Below are 13,116 nucleotides of genomic sequence, written 5' to 3' on the forward strand. Positions count from 1 at the left end.
AAACAGTCTGGGGGTAGTCTGGATCTGGGTCTGAGAGGGGGAAAACAGTCTGGAGCTAGTCTGGATCTGGGTCTGAGAGGGGGAAAACAGCCTGGGGCTAGTCTGGATCTGGGTCTGAGAGGGGGAAAACAGTCTGGGGCTAGTCTGGATCTGGGTCTGAGAGGGGGGGAAACAGTCTGGGGCTAGTCTGGATCTGGGTCTGAGAGGGGGAAAACAGTCTGGGGCTAGTCTGGATCTGGGTCTGAGAGGGGGAAAACAGTCTGGGGCTAGTCTGGATCTGGGTCTGAGAGGGGGAAAACAGTCTGGGGCTAGTCTGGATCTGGGTCTGAGAGGGGGAAAACAGCCTGGGGCTAGTCTGGATCTGGGTCTGAGAGGGGGAAAACAGTCTGGGGCTAGTCTGGATCTGGGTCTGAGAGGGGGAAAACAGCCTGGGGCTAGTCTGGATCTGGGTCTGAGAGGGGAAAACAGTCTGGGACTAGTCTGGATCTGGGTCTGAGAGGGGAAAACAGTCTGGGGCTAGTCTGGATCTGGGTCTGAGAAGGGGAAAACAGTCTGGAGCTAGTCTGGATCTGGGTCTGAGAGGGGGAAAACAGTCTGGGGCTAGTCTGGATCTGGGTCTGAGAGGGGGGGAAACAGTCTGGGGCTAGTCTGGATCTGGGTCTGAGAGGGGGAAAACAGTCTGGGGCTAGTCTGGATCTGGGTCTGAGAGGGGGAAAACAGCCTGGGGCTAGTCTGGATCTGGGTCTGAGAGGGGGAAAACAGTCTGGGGCTAGTCTGGATCTGGGTCTGAGAGGGGAAAACAGTCTGGGGCTAGTCTGGATCTGGGTCTGAGAGGGGAAAACAGTCTGGGACTAGTCTGGATCTGGGTCTGAGAGGGGAAAACAGTCTGGGGCTAGTCTGGATCTGGGTCTGAGAGGGGGAAAACAGTCTGGGGCTAGTCTGGATCTGGGTCTGAGAGGGGAAAACAGTCTGGGGCTAGTCTGGATCTGTGTCTGAGAGGGGAAAACAGTCTGGGGCTAGTCTGGATCTGGGTCTGAGAGGGGAAAACAGTCTGGGGCTAGTCTGGATCTGGGTCTGAGAAGGGGAAAACAGTCTGGGGCTAGTCTGGATCTGGGTCTGAGAGGGGGGAAACAGTCTGGGGCTAGTCTGGATCTGGGTCTGAGAGGGGAAAACAGTCTGGGGCTAGTCTGGATCTGGGTCTGAGAGGGGGGGAAACAGTCTGGGGGTAGTCTGGATCTGGGTCTGAGAGGGGAAAACAGTCTGGGGCTAGTCTGCATCTGGGTCTGAGAGGGGGGGAAACAGTCTGGGGGTAGTCTGGATCTGGGTCTGAGAGGGGGAAAACAGTCTGGGGGTAGTCTGAATCTGGGTCTGAGAGGGGGGAAACAGTCTGGGGCTAGTCTGGATCTGGGTCTGAGAGGGGGGAAACAGTCTGGGGCTAGTCTGCATCTGGGTCTGAGAGGGGAAAACAGTCTGGGGCTAGTCTGGATCTGGGTCTGAGAAGGGGAAAACAGTCTGGAGCTAGTCTGGATCTGGGTCTGAGAGGGGGAAAACAGTCTGGGGGTAGTCTGGATCTGGGTCTGAGAGGGGGAAAACAGTCTGGAGCTAGTCTGGATCTGGGTCTGAGAGGGGGGAAACAGTCTGGGGCTAGTCTGCATCTGGGTCTGAGAGGGGAAAACAGTCTGGGGCTAGTCTGGATCTGGGTCTGAGAAGGGGAAAACAGTCTGGAGCTAGTCTGGATCTGGGTCTGAGAGGGGGAAAACAGTCTGGGGGTAGTCTGGATCTGGGTCTGAGAGGGGGAAAACAGTCTGGAGCTAGTCTGGATCTGGGTCTGAGAGGGGGAAAACAGTCTGGGGCTAGTCTGGATCTGGGTCTAGAGGGGGGGAAACAGTCTGGGGCTAGTCTGGATCTGGGTCTGAGAGGGGGGGAAACAGTCTGGGGGTAGTCTGGATCTGGGTCTGAGAGGGGGAAAACAGTCTGGGGCTAGTCTGGATCTGGGTCTGAGAGGGGGAAAACAGTCTGGGGCTAGTCTGGATCTGGGTCTGAGAGGGGGGGAAACAGTCTGGGGGTAGTCTGGATCTGGGTCTGAGAGGGGGAAAACAGTCTGGGGCTAGTCTGGATCTGGGTCTGAGAGGGGAAAACAGTCTGGGGCTAGTCTGCATCTGGGTCTGAGAGGGGGGGAAAGAGTCTGGGGCTAGTCTGGATCTGGGTCTGAGAGGGGGAAAACAGTCTGGGGCTAGTCTGGATCTGGGTCTGAGAGGGGGAAAACAGTCTGGGGCTAGTCTGGATCTGGGTCTGAGAGGGGGGGAAACAGTCTGGGGCTAGTCTGGATCTGGGTCTGAGAGGGGGGAAACAGTCTGGGGCTAGTCTGGATCTGGGTCTGAGAGGGGAAAACAGTCTGGGGCTAGTCTGGATCTGGGTCTGAGAGGGGAAAACAGTCTGGGGCTAGTCTGGATCTGGGTCTGAGAAGGGGAAAACAGTCTGGGGCTAGTCTGGATCTGGGTCTGAGAGGGGGGGAAACAGTCTGGGGGTAGTCTGGATCTGGGTTTGAGAGGGGAAAACAGTCTGGGGCTAGTCTGGATCTGGGTCTGAGAAGGGGAAAACAGTCTGGGGCTAGTCTGGATCTGGGTCTGAGAGGGGAAAACAGTCTGGGGCTAGTCTGGATCTGGGTCTGAGAAGGGGAAAACAGTCTGGGGCTAGTCTGGATCTGGGTCTGAGAGGGGAAAACAGTCTGGGGCTAGTCTGGATCTGGGTCTGAGAGGGGGGGAAACAGTCTGGGGGTAGTCTGGATCTGGGTTTGAGAGGGGAAAACAGTCTGGGGCTAGTCTGCATCTGGGTCTGAGAGGGGGGGAAACAGTCTGGGGGTAGTCTGGATCTGGGTCTGAGAGGGGAAAACAGTCTGGGGCTAGTCTGGATCTGGGTCTGAGAGGGGGAAAACAGCCTGGGGCTAGTCTGGATCTGGGTCTGAGAGGGGGAAAACAGTCTGGGGGTAGTCTGGATCTGGGTCTGAGAGGGGGAAAACAGTCTGGGGCCAGTCTGGATCTGGGTCTGAGAAGGGGAAAACAGACCCTCCGATGAGGTTTTTATGGATCTGGTTCTGGGTAAGGTTGGGTGAGATCAACTTTCCAGAACCACAATGGATGTAGATAGAAGTGTGAATGACGTGTTCTTTGCAAAACTCTGACCACAAAGGAGAAGGGAGTTTTGCACATGTTCCATGACTATGATACAGTATTAATTCATAGCTGGTCATCTTGAGTATGCATGGGGGAAATAATTAAATATGTGTGTGTGCAGTCGTAATGACTTCATCATCTTGGTGGTCTGAATGTTTTACCCACCATTACGTTGTGTGTGTGGTTACAGCAACACAGATGATCTGGTAGGGCATTCAACTCCAGCGTTTGTGCCAACTCTGTTTTCCCCCACATCATCATACAACTCCTAATAAACAAAGGTGTGCCTGGAAGCGCTAAATGCTTAGCATGTGGATTCAATGTGGGGTGCAGGCCGCCCAAACAGGCAGACCAGACAGGCAGCCCCGACAGGCAGCCCAGACAGGCAGCCCCGACAGGCAGCCCAGATAGGCAGCCCCAACAGGGAGCCCAGACAGACAGCCCAGACAGGCAGCCCAGACAGGCAGCCCAGACAGGCAGCCCAAACAGGCAGCCCAGACAGGCAGCCCAGACAGGGAGGCCAGACTTGCAGCCCAGTCAGGCAGCCCCGACAGGCAGCCCAGACAGGCAGCCCAGACAGGTAGCCCCGACAGGCAGCCCAGACAGGCAGCCCAGACAGGGAGCCCAGACAGGCAGCCCAGACAGGCAGCCCAGACAGGCAGCCCAAACAGGCAGCCCAGACAGGCCTCACATGGAGGCCTCAGCAATAGCATGTTGGAGTTGAAAGTTGAAACTTTGATGCAAGAAAAGCAAAGCAAACATAAAGCTATAATTCAACTCTTATGTCAAAGATCATATCTGTACAGTATCCCCACACTGTAGCACCACTGAAGAAGCACAGCAATAGACATGGAGTGAGTCTGCAAGTGACGGTGTGTGTAGGGACCACCAGGGTCGACCACAAACTGTTTATGGTCGAGGTCACCGACAGGCTCTGCCATCACTCTGCCATCACTCTGCCATCACTCTGCCTTCACTCTGCCTTCACTCTGCCATCACTCTGCCTTCACTCTGCCTTCACTCTGCCATCACTCTGCCATCACTCTGCCATCACTCTGCCATCACTCTGCCTTCACTCTGCCATCACTCTGCCATCACTCTGCCATCACTCTGCCATCACTCTGCCATCACTCTGCCTTCACTCTGCCATCACTCTGCCATCACTCTGCCATCACTCTGCCTTCACTCTGCCATCACTCTGCCATCACTCTGCCTTCACTCTGCCTTCACTCTGCCATCACTCTGCCATCACTCTGCCATCACTCTGCCTTCACTCTGCCATCACTCTGCCTTCACTCTGCCATCACTCTGCCATCACTCTGCCATCACTCTGCCATCACTCTGCCTTCACTCTGCCATCACTCTGCCTTCACTCTGCCATCACTCTGCCATCACTCTGCCATCACTCTGCCATGCTTTGACTGCCACCAGCAACTCTCCCTAGTCTGGCCATGAAAAACAGGGTTATTCCAGCCTCTCTCTCGCTCTCTCATATGCTTGTCACACGGATCTGTCTGATACTGCTTTTAGCCCATGCGGCAGGTAGGCAGCGACCCGGGCTGGGTCACACACACACGCACACGCACACACACACACACACACACACACTATGTCTGTCTTGTCTGGGGATAAAAGCCTGTCAGCACAGTGCCAGAGTATTTGGCTTGAGAGCGATTTACACGGATGCGAGGGTGATTTATTCAGCCCTGCACAAACACAGCTCTGTGTACATTCACTGTTACGGGTATTAAATCAACAGAGGAAAAACATACACACGCACACTGGCACCGGGGCTTACATTTCTGCTCATTCATACTCGGCTAGGGTCTGCAGCACACACTCACTAACAAACACACACACAACTTGCACACACACACTGTTGGGCGTCTGCCACATACGTGTGCACACACACACACAGACGCCGACGTGTCTGACTGTATATGCCTAAGATTAGAGGAATGTCTGTGATCAGTCCTCTAGTTGACGCTATACTACACGGCACACCACAGCACTAATGTTATGGAACCAGTCTCTTTCACTGGATGAGTTGCGTAACCTGGTTTCAGATCTGTTTGTGCTGTATAGTCAACTCCTATTTGCATTGACAAAGACATTAGGAGTTATACTGCGCAAACAGCTCTGGGACCAGGCTAATATTAAAGACAATAGGAGCTGGCCATAGGCCCACAACGTACAAACAGATCTGAGACCAGCCTAATTGAATGTAACTTGAGGAGTTGGTATGAGAATAAGCAGGCAGGGTTATCAACTACACAGTGCTGATCCTGTGAGGATTTAACAATACACTGCTGCATATAAAAATAGAATAAACAACGATCGATTCTACATACTTAACATTTATTGAGCTGGAACTCAAGAGTTGGCCATTGTGCATCTGCAATGTTTCCAAGATGAAGTAAAAGAGAATTTATAACAAACCAAAGCTTTTATTTCCCTTCTCAGTGTGTGTGTGTGTGTGTGTGTGTGTGTGTGTGTGTGTGTGTGTGTGTGTGTGTGTGTGTGTGTGTGTGTGTGTGTGTGTGTGTGTGTGTGTGTGTGTGTGTGTGTGTGTGTGTGTGTGTGTGTGTGTGTGAGGGTGTAGCGTCAGTATGCATGTGTGTGCATGTTGTGTGTGTGTGTATGTGTGTGTGTGTGTGTGTGTGTGTGTGTGTGTGTGTGTGTGTGTGTGTGTGTGTGTGTGTGTGTGTGTGTGTGTGTGTGTGTGTGTGTGTGTGTGTGTGTTGGGGTGTCAGTGTAAGTATGTGAGAGTGTCCAATGTGTAATCATAGAGTCAGTGCAAGAGAGTTAGTGCAAAAAAGCCATTAGCCATTAGTAGCCATTATTTAGCAATCTGTTTTAGCAGTCTTATGGCTTGGGGGTAGAAGCTGTTCAGAGACCTGTTGGTTCCAGACTTGGTGCATCAGTACCGCTTGACGTGCGGTAGCATAGATAATAGTCTGTGGCTTGGGTGGCTGGAGTCTTTGACAATTTTTTGGGCCTTCCTTTGAGTGCTACGGGGTGATAGTCATTTAGACAGGTTACGTTGGCGTTCTTGCTGGTCTATGGTGGTCATGCATTCTGGTAATCCGTCTGGCCCTGCGGCCTTGTGAATGTTAACGTGTTTAAAGGTCTTACTCACATCGGCTACGGAAAGCGTGGTCACACAGTGGTCCAGAACAGCTGGTGCTCTCACGCATGGTTCAGTGTTGCTTGTCTCGCAGCGAGCATAGAAGGCATTAAGCTCGTCTGGTAGGCTCGTGTCACTGGGCAGCTCGTGGCTAGGTTTCCCTTTGCAAACCGTGATAGTTTGTGAGCCCTGCCACATCCAACGAGCATCAGAGCTGGTGTAACAGGATTCCATCTTAGCTCTGTATTGATGCTTTGCCTGTTTGATGGTTCGTCGGAGCGCGTAGCGGGATTTCTGATAAGCGTCCAGGTTAGTGTCGCATTCCTTGAATGGGGCCACTCTAGCCTTGAAATTAGTGCGGATGTTGCCTGTAATCTGTAATGGCTTCTGGTTGGGATAATACGTACGGTCATTGTGTGGACGACATTATCGATGTACTTATTACTGAAGCCGATGACTGATGTGGTAAAATCCTCATTGCCATCAGATGAATCAAAGAACATAGTCCAGTCTGTGCTAGCAAAACAGTCCTGTAGCTTAGCATCCGCTTCATCTGACTACTTCCGAATTGAGTGTGTCACTGGTACTTCCTGTTTGAGTTTTTGCTTCTAAGCAGGAATCAGGAGGATATAGTTATGGTCAGATTTGCCAAATGGAAGGCGAGCTTTGTATGCGTCTCTGTGTGTGGAGTAAAGGTGATCTACAGTTTTTTCCCTCTAGTTTCACAGGTGACAAAAATGAGGTCAAACACATTTCAGTTTTCCTGCATTAAAATCACTGGCCACTAGGAGCGCTGCCTCTGGATGAGCATGTTCTTGTTGTAGGGCTATAGAGACGTGCTTGTGAGGAAATATATATAATACTTCATAGAAAAGCAACTTTGAATAATGGGAAACAGGAATGACAAAAAAATCTCAGACTGTGGTGTATGTTTTATATGCTTAGATATATTCATTATTTATGCTGATAAAGCGCAGTGGACTATTATGATCCTGCAATTGCTATGCTAATTTGGGGCTCCTGAGTGGCACAGTGGTCTAAGGCACAGCATCTCAGCCCTTGAGGTGTCACTACGGACACCCTGGTTCAAATCCAGGCTGTATCACAACCGGCTGTGATTCGGAGTCCCATAGGTAGGGGCACACAACTGGTCCAGTGTTTTCTGGTGTAGGCGGAACTCATACCGGCTGCGCGCGTGCACTATCATGCATAAATGTATTTTGTCCCCCTACACCAAACTCGATCACGACACGCAGGTTAAAATATCCAAACAAACTCTGAACCAATTACATTAATTTGGGGACAGGTCAAAAAGCATTAAACATTTATGGCAATTTAGCTAGCTAGCTTGCACATGCTAGCTAATTTGTCCTATTTAGCTAGCTTGCTGTTGCTAGCTAATTTGTCATGGGATATAAACATTGAGTTGTTATTTTACCTGAAATGTACAAGGTCCTCCGGTCCGAAAATTAATCCACACATAAAACGGTCAACCGAATCGTTTCTAGTCATCTCTCTTCCTTCCAGGCTTTTTCGTCTTTGAACTTATATGGTGATTAGCATCTAAACTTTCATAGTACTACCACGACGACCGGCAAAACAGTTAGTCTTACAATCACCCACGTGGGTATAACCAATGAGGAGATGGCACGTGGGTACTTGCTTCTATAAACCAATGAGGAGATGGGAGAGGCAAGACTTGCAGCGCGATCTGCGTCAGAAATAGGAATTACTTCTATTTTAGCCCTTGGCAACGCAGACGCTCGTTGCCGCGCACGAGCAGTGTGGGTGCAACAATTGAATAACATGGATTTCTAAATGTATTTTGCGACGCTCGTGCATGTGACGTGTTCAGTCTGGTCTGCATGTTAACTGACTTGCCTAGTTAAATAAATAGAAAAATGATTGAGCACACAAACATTATCCCTTTTGGAGTATCATCAAGTATCATTACCTTATGAAGCGATGCAATAAATCACCTAGATATGATTTCATTCTAGATAGTTCAGTCATAATGAAATGTCATTAATGAGCTGACCAAAAAGCTGCCAACCAAAGCAGTGAGTGACTGTTCTAGCCACTAGGTGACACCAATACCTTGATTTCTACTCTAAGTGCTTTCCCTTTCCCTATTTCCCCAAGAAACACACACACACACACACACACACACAGATGAACACACACTTGGACGCAGGACATGTACACACACACACACACACACACACACACACACACACACACACACACACACACACACACACACACACACACACACACACACACACACACACACACACACACACACACACACACACACACACACACACACACACACACACACACACACACACACAGCATGCCATAGTGTTTCAAACACAAATGTTTCTGCTCTCAGATTCAATAATAACTTCCACATGAACGGGGTCACACTAACTCAACCCCCAAATGTATTGTACATAATCACTGCCTGACCAAGTGACAGTTAAAACCTCTCATGCATGACACTGTAGGAGACCACTCTGAAGTGTGAGAACGGATAAGTCTGTTCTCCCCTCTCTGAGACGACAGGCTTTAAACAGGGCTGTGCTGGGATCAGGAGAGAGAGAGAGAGTTAGAGAGAGAGAGATATGCTTTTCTTTCCCCCATACAGCCCCCCAGCTGTGGCCACAGTGACAGATTACAAGCCAGCCTGTCTGTGTAAGTGCATGTGTGTGTGTGTGTGTGTGTGTGTGTGTGTCTGTGTGTGTGTGTGTGTGTGTGTGTGTGTGTGTGTGTGTGTGTGTGTGTGTGTGTGTGTGTGTGTGTGTGTGTGTGTGTGTGTGTGTGTGTGTGTGTGTGTGTGTGTGTGTGTGTGTGTGTGTGAGAGTCTGTGTATGTGTGTGTGTGTGTGAGTCTGTGTGTGTGTGTATGTGTGTGTGTGAGTGGGTCTGTGTGTGTGTGTGTGTGTGTGTGTGAGGGTTGTCCTGCTCTCCCTCCATCTGACTGATACTTTGCCTAAAGGATACCACAGAGCCACACAACAATACAAGCCTCCATAGAGAGAGCATGCAGGCATGCTTATGCTGATGTTGACTGTACCATGTTGGGAGCAAATATTATTTGAGGAGAACTTTAGTAAATATAACATCCACTGCCATCTGTTGGTGCCTTTGGCTATCCTAAAATATTGAGATGAGTGTGTGTGCATGTCACCATTTCCCAATGGGATTATAATCATTTTGAGAATCTCTTCAAAAAGGTGTGTGATTATGAAGCAGTCGTTTGAACTGTATGAGCAGTGAGCACAGGTGCTTAGCCTCACTGAGAGAGGTCAGTTAACAATATATCCATCAATAATCTTAAACACACGAGACGACAGAAAAGGACTGAAAGGTGACACTGTGGAGAGAGAGTAAACACACTCTCCCTTCACCCGTTGAGCAGAGCGCAAGGCGGCTCTCCCTTCACCCGTTGAGCAGAGCGCAAGGCGGCTCTCCCTTCACCCGTTGAGCAGAGCGCAAGGCGGCTCTCCCTTCACCCGTTGAGCAGAGCGCAAGGCGACTCTCCCTTCACCCGTTGAGCAGAGCGCAAGGCGACTCTCCCTTCACCCGTTGAGCAGAGCGCAAGGCGACTCTCCCTTCACCCGTTGAGCAGAGCGCAAGGCGGCTCTCCCGGAGTTGGGTTGGGACCGCGCAGGGAGAGACTGACAGACAGCGCAGCAGCAGCGGCCAGTCACAGTTCTCTGCGCCGACCAGTTGTCACCAAAGTGACAGGCAACAGCTGAGAACATACATCTGGAACCAGGGAGCCTCCACACTTCGAAGTTCGACACATACACCCGCTATATTTTAGACCATATTGCTTCAAGTATTGAAGTTAGTTTTTTTTCACAAGACCACAACTGACAAGGAAAGTAGCCTATTTGTGATCTTATCGGAAGGTCAGGCTAGCTAGACTTTGTTCATTTCCCGTGTGGGCAAGGCTATTTCATTTCTGAAAAACATTGATAATAATTTACAGACCATGCATAACGGAGGCCTATTTGATATGTATCATAGAAATCCGCCCTCTCAGACTGCTAAAAAAAATGCCGACACGTTTTCTGAGTCAACAGCAGGACATTTAGATATGAGAGAGACTCTGATCGAAAATGTACTTCTCTAGATGAACAAATAGCACAAAGCTTATTGTGAATAGTAGCCTAATAAAGTGACTAATTCACTTTTAAAAGAGCTTGCTCATGATAAATACTTTCATAAAATTAAACACACTTCACTGGGCAGCTCAATTCAGGCTCATAAAAGTTATCATTTGATATTTGATACACTGATACAAGGACGCAACATAAATGGTATCCTTACCCCCAAAGAGTTCAGTCGTGGTAAACAAAGAATCCAGAACTAATATTCCTTGACGTGTAGAAACGATTCAAGTTCCGTCGCATTGGCATAAGATGAAATGTCCAGAAAGCGCACCGCTGTCCCGCAGACTTGTCCCGAACTGCGCGGTTAGATTCGTCCAAATGTCGGCGACTGCATGTTGTAGGCAAAACGAGTGAACTAGGGAGACTACTTTGTAAAAGTTCATCTATGACTGTCACAGCATCTCCTTATAAATTCACTGGCGCCCCGTTCGTAATAATGGGCTCAACTCGAGCCACACCGAAATGGCATTAGCATTGCTCTTTGCCTATTGGCTTAAACAAGCAACCCCCACCAAGAGAGAGAGAGAGAGAGCGAGAGCGAGAGCGAGAGAGAGAGAGAGAGAGAGAGAAAGAGAGAGAGAGAGAGAGAGAGAGAGAGAGAGAGAGAGGTGGACATTCTTAGAAAATCTCGAGAACGTTGACGATTTTTTGCCGCGAGTTTCACTCCTGCTTCCATTTCCACTGGGACTGCTCCAGAGAACGTCTTTAATACTGTATCGTGGATGTCAACAAAGTGAGTGAGCTATAGCCTGCACATCTGGATAACATCGAAAGCTTGTGCAGAGGATGCAAAGGAAATGTTTTGTTTGAGTTAAATTGCCTTAGCACAGCCACATAATGGATTACGTACATTTATGAAATCTCATGAAAAATCATGGATTGACCTGCAATTAATAATGTCTCTCTTCTCTCTCTCTCTCTCTCTCTCTCTCTCTCTCCCTCTCTCTCTCTCTCTCTCTCTCTCTCTCTCTCTCTCTCTCTCTCTCTCTCTCTCTCTCTCTCTCTCTCTCTCTCTCTCTGCCCTTCCTCTTCCAGTATTTTCCCCATCATGTTATGGGTATGCTTCTAATTGATAAGGACTGGGGAGTTTTTCAGGATATAAAATAAATGGAATGGAGCTAAGCACAGGTAAAATCCTAGAGGAAAACCTGGTACGGTCTGCTTTCCACCAGACACTGGGAGATGAATTCACCTTTCAGCAAGACAATAACCTAAAACACAAGGCCAAATCTACGCTGGAGTTGCTCATCAAGAAGACAGTGAATGTTCCTGAGTGGCCGAGTTACAGTTTTGACTTAAATCTACTTGAAAACCCATGGCAAAACCTGAAACGGTTGTCTAGTAATGATCAACAACCAATTTTATAGAGCTTGAACAATTTAGAAAAGAATAAAGGGGCAGATGTGTGGAAACTTCTTAGAGTCTTACCCAGAAAGACTCACAACTATAAACGCGGCCAAAGATGTTTAACAAAGTATTGCCTCAGGGGTGTGAATACTTATGTAAATGAGATATTTCTGTACTTTGTTTTCAATATATTTACGATATGAATACTTTCTGAAGGCACTGTATATGCACACACTGAAAAAGGGCCATCGCTCAACTCTCTGTTATTGGATCAGTCAAAAGCCTCTGGTCGAAGTTTCAGAGTTAGCAAGTTATCCAGTCTGTCCTCGAACAGTATAGGGCTTCAAAAGGCCGACTGTTTTTGAAGCATTTAGAGAAAAGCATGGGTATAATATGTTATGATTGATTGTTATCACTTAGCATGGACCAAAACAACTGGAGCAAGTCTGACAAGGCTCCAAAATAACCCCCTAAAGGGCAAAGAGGAGGTCAGTATTGACGTCTTTGGGACCACATCACTTTTACAAAATGGGACATCAAAGCTTTAAGCTACATGTGTAATAGAAATGTGACAAATGGCTCATTCTGATTGGATGACCTTTGACCCCTAACATTAGAATAAGGAGCTCGGTCATTGGTTGACCCAGGTCATGGTCCGCTGAAAGCATTATAAGTGGGACCAGGTTCTGCCAAAACCTGTCAATCAATCTCCACGCATACATGCACACACACATGCACGCACACACACACACACACACACACACACACACACACACACACACACACACACACACACACACACACACACACACACACACACACACACACACACACACACACACACACACACACACACACACACACACATACAGAGAGAGGGTTTCATCTGGACCAGATGGATGTAAAGTCTACTTCTCTTTGGCGTTGCACTTCAATGAAATATATTTTCTTTGTGTGTTTTGTTTTTCCCATTTCTGTTCCCCTGTAAAATAGCGAGACATACTAAGTGTTACAACCATGTTCAAAGTATTTGAGTGTGCTGGGAAGTAAACAAAACAAACAGCAGAACTATTTGTACATCCCAGTATCTTGATGTTAAGAAACGGTTCAGATCAACCAGTGAGTGTTGTAAATTAGCCACACAGAGCCCTTTAATGGTCAGTGTTGGTTGGTCATGCTGTGTCGAGAAAGGACACTGAAGCAGATAGCATATCTGTCTGTCGGGCCGTATGATTTACTGCTACCCTAATGCTCTACGTGGGTTAGAGCAGAATGTTTATTAAGCA

At 48.6% G+C, this 13,116-nt stretch overlaps 1 protein-coding gene across 1 annotated transcript in view; it reads right to left on the minus strand.

The window, feature by feature from the left end:
* LOC139584312 (prickle-like protein 1) overlaps positions 1-10,925 on the minus strand; it is a 94,963-nt gene extending 84,038 nt beyond the window's left edge. Inside the window, exon 1 of the mRNA XM_071416007.1 lies at positions 10,641-10,925. The gene's annotated coding sequence lies outside the window, so the exon portion shown is untranslated. The remainder of the gene's footprint in view (positions 1-10,640) is intronic.
* Between the last annotated feature and the right edge of the window lie 2,191 nt (positions 10,926-13,116).

The sequence above is a fragment of the Salvelinus alpinus genome, chromosome 9, assembly GCF_045679555.1.
Source record: "Salvelinus alpinus chromosome 9, SLU_Salpinus.1, whole genome shotgun sequence".
Classification (NCBI taxonomy): domain Eukaryota; kingdom Metazoa; phylum Chordata; class Actinopteri; order Salmoniformes; family Salmonidae; genus Salvelinus; species Salvelinus alpinus.